General features: G+C 33.3%; 1 long non-coding RNA gene across 1 annotated transcript in view; it reads right to left on the bottom strand.

Annotated features, from left to right (window-relative positions):
• Window positions 1–1,435: 1,435 nt before the first annotated feature.
• Window positions 1,436–14,086, bottom strand: part of LOC117244281 — a 121,584-nt gene continuing 108,933 nt past the window's right edge. The window contains exon 3 of the long non-coding RNA XR_004497042.1: window positions 1,436–1,506. This is a non-coding gene — a long non-coding RNA (uncharacterized LOC117244281). The remainder of the gene's footprint in view (window positions 1,507–14,086) is intronic.

Raw genomic sequence — 14,086 nt, 5'->3', positions numbered from 1 at the left:
AATATATTTATATTATATTATATATAATAATATAATATATTTATAATCACTGCCGAGAGACAGGATGCTCAGACAATTCTTACCCTAATCCAATATGAGCATTCTTTTTTGTTATGTTTCTCCTAGTAATTACTTTTAGATCCATGCCTGAAGTGGACATGGATGCCTTTGAGGCACCTAATCCTGTTGATACGAGATACACTTGAAATACTTGCTTCCCAGTTTTGGATTATTCTTGGAGGGTAGAAGGGAAGAAGAATCATAAAATATAAGTGCAACAGGACTTCACTTATAAACTCAGGCATCTTTTATTGGATGCTGCCTAAAATGTCAGAAATTTTTCATGCTTTTAGGATAGTGCAATGAGTTTTTTGCATTATCATGTCCATGAAGTATCTTGCTTCAAATGCTAGTATCTCATATGCGAATCAGTAGACAAGTGCAAACATGGAATCTCTCTGAAAAATTAACAAGTCTCCCGAGGAGAATTGCCCTTTGCTACTGAAGAATATGTCCTGGCATCAACTGGAATACCAATGAGACTAAATGTAACTTCCTCTAAAGCTTTTCAAGTGAAACAACATGGCTTTATCATAGCAGTAAGTAGTAACACTTCATTTAATATGTACATTAATTATTGCTGAATTATAATGGATTGTCTAAAAAGTTGTGTAATATTCACATTAATACTAAATGAATTCATTATGATGAGTGTAATTACAATGAATACTAACTAAATTAATGGCAGCTAGACATGCTAGAACAAGTGTTACCCATTTACTTGACGTGTTCCAAATGGAATATATTTTGTTAATGTATTTGGAAGAGTAGTGTGAATAGTTCAAATAGTAGTGTGAAATAGAGTGTTTAGCTGAGGTTTTTTTTTTTTTAGTATCATTGAACAAATTATTTTACTTTATGTTAGGCTTCTATGCAGATATATATATATTTATGTATATATATAATGCTATCTGAATCAAATGAAAATAGTAAATCTTCAAATCAGTCTTATGCTCCTGTTTGCATTTAGCTTCACTTATACACATATATGAATAAAATTCTAGGTGCATGGTCATAAAAACAGGAAGTCAGGAAACAGACTGTATATATATGCTGATGTGCCCCAGTTTTGCACTCCAGTATTCATTCTGGTGTGCACTCTACAGATCAACCGTGTTCCAGGCAAAGCCTGATGTCAGGTGGTATGTTTAGCATGCTTCTGCATTTATATTTCTTGACCTGTTGGCCTAAGCCTTACATAAACTATTCTTGCCGATGGCAAAAGAAATCTGGCTTGGGAATTGTATCTGTAGCCACATGCCAGATGTCTCACAGGCTCTCACAGAGTATTAATTGTTCACCGGTTTTCAAGGAAGAATACAGTTTTATCCATAAGATAAAATTTTAGAGGATTTAGAAAAATAAAATGGGATACCTAATTCAACAGGGGAGACAGAGTTACTTACAATGCTCTTTTCAATCAATGGAATGCAATTTTGCTGCCATCTGTGAAAGCAAAGCAAAAGAAATATTATTTCACATAGGTCACAGAATTATAAGACAATTATGTACAAGTAAAGAGAGTATAATTAGATGTTATAGTACTAATAGGCAACTAAAACATTATCATACTTATTCTTCCTCTACTTTGATTCAACACTTTGATTCAAAGGCAACATCATTGACTGGATTCCTTGTTTCGCACTAACGTATCCAATACAGCATAAACTGGAAAAAACATTCATTGCTTTGTCCAAACAAAAGAAGAATTGGTGGATTAGTAGGCCAAACAAGAATTGAAAATGCTGCCAAACACTTGACAAAACATCAAAACACAGCTTGATCCTTTGTTCACACAACAGAAGATACAAAGGAAAAAGTATCATCCTTTAACTTTTCTTGTATTGTATTTCAGAGGAAGATGAACTGTAGCCTCGCGGCAATCGCTAATGCAGTGTTTGTATTCTGTGTTGAGATTATCCACTTGGGTGCTGCACTGGAGCTCCCTGGGCTATTCTGACACTGCATCCAGATGCTCCGATTTTGCTTCAGTGACTCAAGAGCAGAGCCAATATGCCTGAAAGCAATGTTCAAAGGGTTAGGTCTTGATGAACAATTAAGGCACTCAGAAGTGTTTCTGAACATCTCTGACTGGTGCTGAAGTGACTTCAGGGGCCTTAGTGTGACATTCAGGCAGAGAATATGTAATAGAAAGATTCAGTTCCATACTCAAGGTGTATGTGGATTTTGCCACACTTTTATAGGAAAAATAAAAAAAGTACAAGTACAAAAGAAAAATATTCATGATTTTAACTTCAGTATATGAGTTCTAGAAAGGTTGAATATTTGTGTGCTTTATATAAACCATTTTAAAAGGCCTAGTTAGAAATATTTTATTAAAGTTGCATTTGTCATATATACCCACTTTCTTGTTCGAGACGGAAATAATTTACTGTTTGAGAAAGACTTTTTTAAGTGAATGTGCATTCCTGTAGAATCATTTCATAATTTCATTGCATAATTTCACAGAAAATAAAGATCTATATACTTCAGTGTACTTCAGTAGACCAAAAATCAAAAGCTATCTAACTCAAGCACTGAGTGTTATTATTCCAACTGTTAAATAATTATGGGATTGGAGACTCATTTTGGAAAGTATCATTCATTTAATTGGAGAATAACTTAATCTATTAAATGCCACAAAACCAGAGAAAGTTGGATGAAGGCTCCATCACATCCACAGCACAGGCATAGAAGCAAAAAAGTAGAGCAAAAAACCTGATAATCTAATGCAAAGACAAGTAATAATTTTTTTCATTTCTTACTTATAAAGAACAAATAATCATACTTTCCTATGTTCTTCACACTTTTCTGGTGAATAAGGCATAATTTAAGCTATTTCATTTATTATTTAATATTTTGAATTTTCATTCTTGACATTTTTCTTGGTTTTGATAAAAAATAAGCCAGGGAATGTTCCCATGTCTGTAAGAGTTTCACTTTAGGGCTTGTTTGTTTAGGGTTTATATTTGATTTGTTTTGGTGAGGTTTTGTTTGTTTGTTTTTAAGTTCCTGAGTATCAATTTTAGACTTCTGATATGAGATTAATTAAGAACACAATGTCAGGTGGCATGTGCCATTGAAGAAAGCTTTATCTGAACAATGACAGTGCATGATTTAGGTTGGAAGACACAGATTTCATACAGATTACGAATTTACCAGGTAGGAGTTAACTGTGGGAAATCTAGAGAGACACAAGATAAGACTGAGGGATGCCCTGAAAGAAATTTTGTGGGGGTGGAAAAAAAAAAAAAAGTCACTCCAAAAATTCACTTTATGATCCCTCCAGCACCTTCCCCTCCTTTGTTTCTTTAAACTGGGCAGGACAGAAGAAACACATCTGACTTTGCCTGCCCTGCTGATTTCACAGTCAGGTGACAGGTTTCATCAAGCCCTGCATGCAGTGGAGAAGTTGTTCATGTACTAAAGCTTCATACTTTATATGAATGGAAAATAATTTTAAAGATTTTCATCTCAGATGCTTGTTTTGAATAATGCTAAATTCATTTTATATTATTTTGTGAAATCCATAAAGTATGAGAAGATTCTTAGATATGAAACAGAAAATGCATAAATATTATTATTATTTTAAAAAATTACCATTTTTTAGTATGCAGTTTAAATCTAAGAATGTGAAGGTCAGAGTAAAGAAATAAAGACTGAATATTTATATTTTGATTGTTTTCACTTCAGAAATAATTTTCAGTCTTAAAAATAAAACATTGGCTAAAATATCCTAATTTCTCCATAAAGGAAACTAGGTTTAGTCTTACAGACTAAGAAGGTCCAGCATTATCAAGAAATACAGATGATTAGTTAAAAACAGAATTCAGGATGTTCTATTAGCAATAGCTTTTGCTTGAGCAATGCACTATATCTTGTAAAAAGATCAACAAGTGACAAAGAATTAGCAAATACACCTGACTCTTTCAGAAAAAATGTTCATATGTTTGGGTGTTGTGATTAGAAGTCTTGCAGAAAAATTCATTATTTTGGGAGAACTGATACGTATTAACAACTCTGAGTTCAAGTATATCTCCTATCAGCATTTAATAAAAAAAAGCACAAGAAACACAAATCCATCAGATATTTCAAAAGTCTTCTCATTTAAAATGAGGGCATCAGGGCTGCCTAAACACCTACTATGATATAACCACTTTCTAGGACAATTCATGTACAGAGAATATTTCCTTCCCCCATGAAATGCATGGTGAATCTCTGTGAATATGTGTAATGAAAAAACGAGTTGATTTCTTTGTTATCCTGGGTAAAATTCTGAAAGGGAGAGCTGAAGAAAACTAGTCATGAAGGTTTAGAAAACTAGACGTTATTATTGGGCTTGTGTCTTGATCATTCTAGTATATGAATTCTCCATATCCCTTGGAGAAGGAAGGACACTGTGTACTTGACTGTTACTCCACAGATATATAATAAAAGCTTGGGAAAGCAAGATTAACACCAAGTGCTCTTTCTAAGTAAGGACAGCACATTACCACTCTTGTCCTTCATTACAGTTCTAAAGGAAGGAAAAATCATTCACTAAATTAAGACCTGGGAACTCTGGATTTCCCAACTGGTACCAGTAAACCTTCTGTGTGACTCTACAGATTTTCAGTCTTTGAAAACTTATTCTGTATTTGTATACTACTGCTGGGACATTTTCCTGCAAGAGATCAACAGCTGACATTTGCAGGTAAGATTTTTCTAGCTTCATTTTCCCCACCAAAAAAATTTCCTACACTTTGTTCTGGCTTTTCCTCACATCCACTGGCAATGTAAAAGGTAGAGAATTTCATAAATGGGCAGTGTTTCTTTTGTATTGATCCTTGTGTTTGAACTGAAATAAGCAGTCATTGCCAGCAAGTTCTACTACTCCTTGTTAAAAGAGGCATGCTAGTTCAGCTCAGTACAGGTTCTTGAATTAGGAAGTGGCAGGAAAAGTGGAAATATATGCAAGAGGGCTTTAGGTATTACATAAATAATTTTCAGTTAGATGTTTTAACAAAAAGGGTATTGAAAAATAAATCAGTCATCTTCTCCCTACTCTACAATACCCCTGCTATTTAACTAAAATTACACATTTAGGGACAAAGAAATCCATACTTTGATTTCATTTGGAACTGGCAGAAATATTCAGGAAATATTTGGGAACAAAAAATGTGGGGAAGAATTATTCTTCTACATTCCCAAAAATAGCATTTTTCTCCAATAATTAATTTGTATACTTGCCAGAGACATAGGCAACTCTGCAGAAGCAATTTAAGCACAAAACTAAAGAACTGGAAATGAAAGATTAGTCTTACTCACTCTTTGTAAATCATTCATGAAAGTAAAGAGAATCCCCCCTCTCTTCACTTATTCAATAGCTCTGCAGTTAGGGCCTCATCTGATATACAACGTGGGACAATCAGGTTCAAGACCTTGTCTCCACATTCTTGAACCCACATTTTCACCTTCCCAAAAGAGTTCTTAAACCAGTGAGAAATCTATAATTGGCTTCTCTCGATCCCCATGGAAAAAGCTGTTCTGCATGGATTATTTAAATACTGAGTCAAAGAGAGAGAATGACTCTTTGGTCTGATGGTTAAAGAATTCACTTGGGAGGCACACAGCTCGGTCAAAGTAGCAGTTCAGATAGCTCAGGTGAGAGCATACCACTGCAGAATATCCACTGGTTAGGTGATTTCCCTGGAAGGTAGAAAATAAAGGTTTAAATCTCGGTCAGGGGGAAGGGGTTGAAACTTAGTGTCCTATATATAGGAGTTATTGCATTAAAAAACATATGGTGAGATCTTCAACTTTGCGGGGGTAGAGGTGAGTGGGTGGAGACGGGAAGATGAAGAAGAGAAACAGTTGTTATCTCTTCACTACTAGTTTTGTGAATCTATTCCTGTTCCATAAACAAAAAATAAAACCACCACAAATTCGGTCTGAATTTTGACAGCTTTTTAAATTGTTAGCAATCAATTTATTCACTAACTTATATTCAGATAATGCAAAAAACACAGTGTCTTCCTTGCAGGCTCAGATTAGACTCCCAATTAAAGACAGGATTAAATTTTTTTGCATGTATGAAGCTGCCCTGTATATATAGTGTACATATAGACAGTAATCCTTGTGAAGTAAGAATTAACTGCTATTTAAGAACTATTCTATGAATTACATTCCAAAATTCTGCGCAATGAGATGGAAATATTATAGTAGAAGCTCACTTAACATTTCAAATTGTGCCATTTGTTAGACTTTTTATGAGAAAGGAATGATCATACTTTTTTCCTTTTTTTTCAGAGATCATATCTGAACACAAAATAATTCAGTATAATTAATCAGGAATGAGTATCTTCCTATTTCTTATATCATTGTTGTCTGCCTCCTAATTTAATGCAGTACTTTATATTTCACTTATTATATAGGGTCTCCAAATACACATTTGATTCTGTTTTATGAGAAATCATTTTACTGAAAAACAGAAAAGTAAACCCAAATTCCTGAGTACTTGCACTCAACACTGATCATTTACTTACCTGAACATTAGATAAAGATTTTTGTTGTTGTTTATATTTGAACAAAGCATTATTGACTAACAGTATTTAAATATAATTTTTCTTTCATTGTCAGTATTTCTCTCCTAAAACCTTCATGTTTTTCTGACAGCATTCAGAAGTTCCAGGGGTATCAATGACAAGTTAACTGGATGTAAATCTTTCAAACTCTAAGTGGGTTTCAACAGGAGAAAGGTTGGTGAAGTTGAAAAGTTAATCTAAAAATACCTTTATACAATTACTCTAATAATTTAATTTTCCTAAAATATAAATGTTACATATTCAGAAATATTCATACTTAGTCCACTCCTACACAGTATTTTTGCCTGCTGGCCTCTAAAAGCACACACAGTCACTATTTAATTCTTAACAAGAATGTAAGCATAGCTGCTGCTTTCACACAGAACTTTATTCCACAATATGAGTGCAGGCAAAAATAATAAAATATCTTCAAATTTTCCAGCTAACAACAAGAGTAAATGATATATTTTTTTAACTAGGTTTTTTTCCAATGAACATGATCATTTGCATAAATTTTGCTTCTTGAGGGAAGTCTAACTTTTTATGATTCCCATGTTACATTCTCCCCCCAGCAATTCCAAAAAAGTGAAACATCTTTTCCAGTTAAGAAGTTCACACATTTTTAATTAAATGTCTTGGGGGAGGGGGAATAAAGTTTAAGTGTTGGAAATTCCTAATTTTCAACTGACTCAAAAATAAAATAATGTAAGTCTGCTTTAGGAGAGTATTTTAGACCTGTAATGTAAAATGAAGAAAGGTGCTGTATGCTAATAACATTAATGTTGATTTTATCTCAGATATATAAACAGTAGGTATTCTGGGGAAAATCATCCTCTTATGACCTTGGAGCAGGAGTCAGTAATAGTGGGAATTGTTATTTGGATTTCATTGACTATTGTACCAGATTTCTTATAAATATAGAGTGGGATAAAGGTACTTTCACATAAATCATATTTCATGATACACCTGTAGAATTTTGTTGCAAATACATAACAAGTATTTTACAAAAGAAAAATATTATCAAGTGGGCTTCTAATATTTTTTAATACATTATGGATGAAACTGTAAAAAAATCATGATGTTTTTCATCATGTCATTCAGAAATACTCATAAAGTGAAAATATCTTCATGTATTCAATATGTAAGCAAACTGTAAAAGATTCAGGTTTTGCTAATTACTTCTGTAAAAAAACTCAGTTTCCAAAAGCACTGTCTGATTTTTCTATCTGCTTACTACTGAATGATAATTCACCTACATTTGCTTCAACTCCAGCATCACTGAGAGAAAAAAGCATTAATGGAAATCTCAGTGCCAGGCAAGGCAGCTTCCATCACAGAAATGAAAGTTTATGGTTGAATCCTCCATGATCAGGATTGGGAAAATATTTTATCAGAACTAAGAATACCATACATCAACACAAATTACACCTACACCACTTAGCCAGACTGTTTTTAGCATTGTATTGCTTTTGTTGTTTTTTAACTCTGAAATAGAGAAGGATGAAGTAAAAATGGACAGCTCAGTATAAAATTATGCAGACATTTTTGGTGAGAAATTAGTTTAAAAACCATATCCTTTGTGACTAACAGATAAAAAAACCTAATTAAGAAATGAAAGCTAATAAGACAGTTTGGTGGTACATTGCACCATACTCTTATCCAAAATTTTTCACTAATTTGTACGTATGAAAAAAAGAAACTCAATTATTCCTGGGTTATTGGTCTCAATCTCACATCATAATTTAGGCAGTGTACCAGTACAACTAACTTCAATTCCATTCTTCTTAATTATGTAACATTAAACTCAAATTATGCTACTTTAGTTGCTGAGAAAAAAGAGGAAGAAGCCACTGTATTTGTATTGTCATCTCATTTCCAGGCCTCCTAAGGCTCTTTTTTCTTAAAGTGAGAACCTTTCACAATCTTAAATATCAGTTTTTATTTCTTTAATTGGGTGTTTCTATCAGGACCTTTTCAGTGAACTCTTCACATTTTAATATACTTCTGCTTCACTACTCTAGCTGATTGTTTCAGAGGTTGTGCAGAACACATTCCTGATCTTCACGAAAGCCGCTTTCAAGGTCTTTCATATTCTGCCATAATCCCCTAGTAATTACAAAGGCTCTCTTTGCAACAATAAGCAAGTCTGAGAGGAGTTCTATAACCCTACATCACACATTAAATTGTTCTTGGACATTTCAGTTAAATGTGCTTCCCTTGAGCCCCCAGCTTGCACACAAAATCTGTGATATGCCAAAACACAAGAACTGAAAGGTTATGACGATGGTAACTGTCTCTATACAAAGCATTGATTAAATGAAATACAAAACACAGCTTGGATAAAAGCTTTAGTTGGGGCGCAGCTAAGTCCTCATTAGAAAAGCAAAGTTGACAGAGCTTAAAAACACTTATTTTATGGCTGATAATCATTAATTATTTTTACAGATCTTTTTCTCCTCTAGGAATTTAAAAGTGCTTTTGAATGTTCCTCTGTAAGTACTCATACTTTTACTTTTATTTTATTTTTTTAGGGAAAAACATCTCTTCCTGTCAAAGAAAAGACCCAGTCAGATTTTTGACTTAGTCGCAACCATTGCTTTCAGATATATGACCCATGAGCTATCAGAAGTCACCTTTCCAATTGCTGTACATATGTAAAGGAAAAATGTACAATAAATATCTTAAAAAATAAAAAATCCTCTTTGCCCTCTTGTGTTTTTCATTCTTTGTGTTTTCCCTATTTATTGCTTGTTCATCAAGAACATAATCATGTAAGTTTTTTATATCTTCAAAGGACTACACCAAGTTCCATCTATAACTCAACCCAAAAATTATAAGGGTCCAGAACAAAGCAAACCACTACCATACACCTGCCTTAGTCTAAAAAACTATAGAAAAAACTAAACTGCTTTATGCATTTTGCTGCCAACACAGCTGACCTAAACTATGTTAAATAACATGGGATAAGAATACTGTACCATAAAAATGATCTGACAACAGTCTCTACTATTGAAAGGTCATCCGTAATGTCAAGACCAGTTTTGTGTAAAAGCCTGTGACACTAATTTCTGATGTGGCAGTATTAAAGATGTCTTCTGTTACCTGTTACCTTAAATTTTCCAATATATGCTATGTTTTTCATTCTGTAGAGGAATATAAAAAGAACTGGGGAAGTCAATATCTATTAGCAAAAATGAGGCTAGGGAACTGTGCAAATGATTTTCCAAATTCTGTGAGTGACATCTGAAAGAAAATAAAAGGAACGTTTATTTTTCTCATTTCTTTTATTGACATGGTAAGCTTTAACACTGATACCAAATACAGAAAACAAGGAGGAAAACTATTCCAGTCAGATGTTCCTCAACAGAGTTCTTTGAACAATCAATTATATGGAAATCTTATTTTTGCATTTCAGCTTTACCTGAAGGCTATTTAACCCCTATTTTGCAGGAGCCCTCTTATTTTTATTACTATAGGCAGTTTGTTGATAAGTATGTTTCTGTCTCTCCTGATGAAATTTCTTATTACTTTTAATAAATATTCATATACTGAATGAGACAGAAAAAAAATCATTCTATTCCCTGTTTGTTGAAGCAATTTACATGGGAAACCCAAATTCTAATTACTATGCTAATGAATATTTATATATTGCATATAAAGTGGAAATACATCAACAAAGGCAATGTCTGAAGGTGTTACAATTAAAGTACTTGCAGGAAAGAAGAGAAGATGCAGGTTCAAGTGAGATTTGCCTTCCCCTTCAACATGTGATCCTGTTATTTTTTTTAAAGATTTTCATTGAATGAAATGGGCCCGATTCACTTCTTTAATTCAATTCACAAATTACTTCTGAATTTACCCATTTTGTTACTTTCATCTAACTTTGCTGCTTTTAAATTAATTTAAAAATTAAATATTTATAGTTTAGGTATTTAAGTAGACACACTGCTGCAAGTGCAAAATATAGAGTTTGGAAGAATTTCACTGTGTTTCTGGAAACAATTGTAGGTAAAAGCTATATGGAACATGCACGTTTTAATTTGATAACCTTCTCTTAGCAGGTGCAAACTTTGAGTTCTGTCTCCACTCATAGTCACTTTATATTCATTTTGAACCAAGAAATTTTCACTGCCACGAGCAGCATCCTACTCCCTAAAAGCCCGGAAACCAGTGCCTATGTGCAATTGTAGAAGGCACTTTGTAAAGTGTTACTTAATAAATAAAACAAAGACAACATGGGAATGTATAGCTGTTTCACTATAGTAGCCTCTCTAGAATGCATTATACTTCAGTAAGAGTAGGACATAATCAATCAGGGATGACAATAATAAGGCTTGTATCAGAAAAAGGCAACTTCCCCTTCCTCATAAAGCACGAATGGAAAACAATAAGAGTAGAAAGTACTCCAAATGTATAGAAACAAGGAATGTATATGACCTTCATATGAATAATTAAATGAGTGCCCATGGGCTGTGTACATCTAATAGTGATGCCTTTGCTTTCTTTAGTAAAGCAAGTATTAGGGTCTGAAACACAAGGAACAGTGGTTATTTAGCCTGGAGAAAAGACAGCTTGGGAGAGATCTTATTGGCTCTACAAATTCCAGAAAGAAGTTTATAGTGAGTTGGGGATCAGCCTCTTCTAGTGGCAACCAGTGACAGGACAAGGGCAAATGGCCTCTGGTGGTACCAGACAAGGTTCAGGTTGGATCTAAGAAACAAATTCTTCACTGAAAGAGTGTTCAAGCATTGGAATGCTCTCCCCAGGGGAGTGGTAAAGTCACCATGCCTGGAAGTGGTCAAAAAGGACTGGATGTGGTACTTTGTGATATAGTTTGGTTGGCAAGGTGATCTTGGAGGTCTTCTTCAACCTTAGTGATTCTGTTCCATGATTCTATGTGTACTGGATTCATGTAGTTAAATTATGTTAGTAGAGATTAGTTAGTATTTCCTGTAATGATGATTTTAATTTTTAGGTTTGAGAACATGATAATTATGCAGTTTTATGAAGCATGGCATTCAAAGGGAGATTAAAAAAAGGGGAGATCAAAGAAGAGGTGCCCTGTACAAACTTTCCTCTTCAGCAATGTAACCTAACACTAAGCCCCTTCTTAAACTTCAATTGCATGGAAATCACACTCTTAGGATGGAGAAAATAGCAAATATTTTACCTAAATGGCTTTTTTTGTGTTCCACACTGGAACACAGGGTATACTAAAACAAATTGCATGAAGGGATTACTACAAGAACATTGTCTGTACTTAAAAAGCTTATTCACTTTCAAGTTGTATGCCTATTCATCATAATTAATTACAGCAGCTAACTTTTTTGCCATCAGACTTATTTACAGCTAAAATACTGGCATAATACCTTGGAATGGTATTTCCTGCAGATACTTTAAATTTTCTATGGATTTAAATAGATATAACTTTCAAACACTGAGTTAGCTAAAGAAAAAAAAAAGAGAAATTATGGGACTAAAAGGTAAGAAAAAATTGTTAGCAAACCTTCACCTGCATCATGCATATAAAATTCTTCTCCACAGACATCCACAGATTTTAGACTGGATATGAAACTTAATATAATCATTAGATATTCCTTGGACACCCATGTTATATTTCATGTAAGTATCCTTTTACCCATTAAAATCCTCTACCCATTAAAAATAAATTGAAGCTTTCAGTAACTCAAATTTTATCAGGATTTCAGACATAACCTATTAGTAAGAAGAGAAATTAATCATTCTATTTAAAAGACTTAAGTAAAGAATTACATGATTTTATACAGTGCATATAATCAGCTTTGTATCTCTGTGAAATGCCAGGAAAAGTAGGTGATGGAATATAGGAACCTTACACATGGTTCCTGTAGTTTAATTTGTACTGATGCTAGAATATGGTGGTTTGTTTCTGTTCTTCTAAACTCATAAAGTGGTTGTATGGTCTCTACATCCATTTTTTGTTTGGTTGTGTTTTGCTTTTTTGTTTGTTTGTGGGTTTTTTAGTTTGTTATGTTTTTTTAACGTATTCACATATCCCAGAAAACTTCCAACTGTCTGCCACAGTGAAAAGGTAAAATCAATGAAAATCTGGTAATTTTCACCCATTATTGTCCTATTAAAATTCAGAAACTTATCACAAAATGATTAATGAATTTTAATCTTCCAACTCAAACACTTAAAATAGGAACGCCCCCAAACCAGCTTTCTAAAATTTAAAGATATTAATTTCAACTTCAACTGTACTAAGTGGTGTCTCTTGTGGTCTAGTTATTGGTAAGAGAGAAAAAGGTCATGTTCTTACAATTTAAACAGTAATGTATAAAATGAAATAACTGTGTTTATACACAAAACAGATAAACATAATCCCTACTGCAGTTATATTTACATTATACCTATACGCAGAGACTCCTTCATTTATTTGTAAAGATCTGTCTGGAAGACTTTACAAATTGCTATTTTATTTATTCCTATCACAGTGTCTGTGATGTTATTTCTAATTTTCTTTGCTCCTGTGAAGCAGCATACTGAACTCTTAAGGGAACAGAAAACATACAAATGCTATTACACTACACATTTCTAAGCAGCAGGAAGTCTGTAGTAAGTGTCAGAGATTGATCACAATTTTATTGCACATATAAACAGCCACTACCAGTTGTTCTGTGCCAAAGGGTCATGGTATGAATCATCCATGCTGTATGTTTAACTACCTCAGATTTGCAGAAAGGTAACAGCAATCTTAAATTACTGAAAACAAATGGAAATCAATGAAATATTTTTGATATATGTGAATCTCCAGAGCCAGAATAAAAACTCAAATCATACTTCTTTCAACTGGAATGAAAAGGTCAACCAAATCTATGAAAACATATTTGAATAGTGCAAACTACATGCATTTACACAAATGTTTAAGATAGACACACGTGCAACTCTAACTGGATTCATAAAGTAAATGCATGTATGCCACAGATTTCAGACATGCACTATAGAGTTCAAGGGCATGGTTTTAACCATTAAAATGTATGAGCAGTTTGCTATCAAGCACTCTGTAAAAGTACTTCATTCACAGACTGTGAAAATTGCATGAAAACTGAAAAATTTCACAATTTATACTGCAGTGATACTATATATTTTGATTATTTTTATTCATTACAGAGATTATTTTATTAATAAAAACTTAAGAATGAAAGCATTGAATTCATACAAATGAGATACACTTCCAAGTTATTATAATAAATTCCTTACTCTAGAATATCACCATTTCTGAGATCAGCTAGGATTCTCGAACCAAAAAAAAAGGCCACTGCATGGTGCCAGGCTTTTATGAAGTCATTTCTTTGTGCAAAGGAGCTTTACTGCAGAAAATAAGGAATTTAAAGTAATTATAGTATCCTATTAAGATAGTGTGAATTGAAAGTATGTGGATATAGCAATTCTATTACATTTTCAACAAAACAAAGTCCTTT

The sequence above is a fragment of the Parus major genome, chromosome 4, assembly GCF_001522545.3.
Source record: "Parus major isolate Abel chromosome 4, Parus_major1.1, whole genome shotgun sequence".
Taxonomy (NCBI): Eukaryota; Metazoa; Chordata; class Aves; order Passeriformes; family Paridae; genus Parus; species Parus major.
Note: the sequence above shows the minus strand (reverse complement) of the source record. Positions and strands in the feature narration are given on the sequence as shown.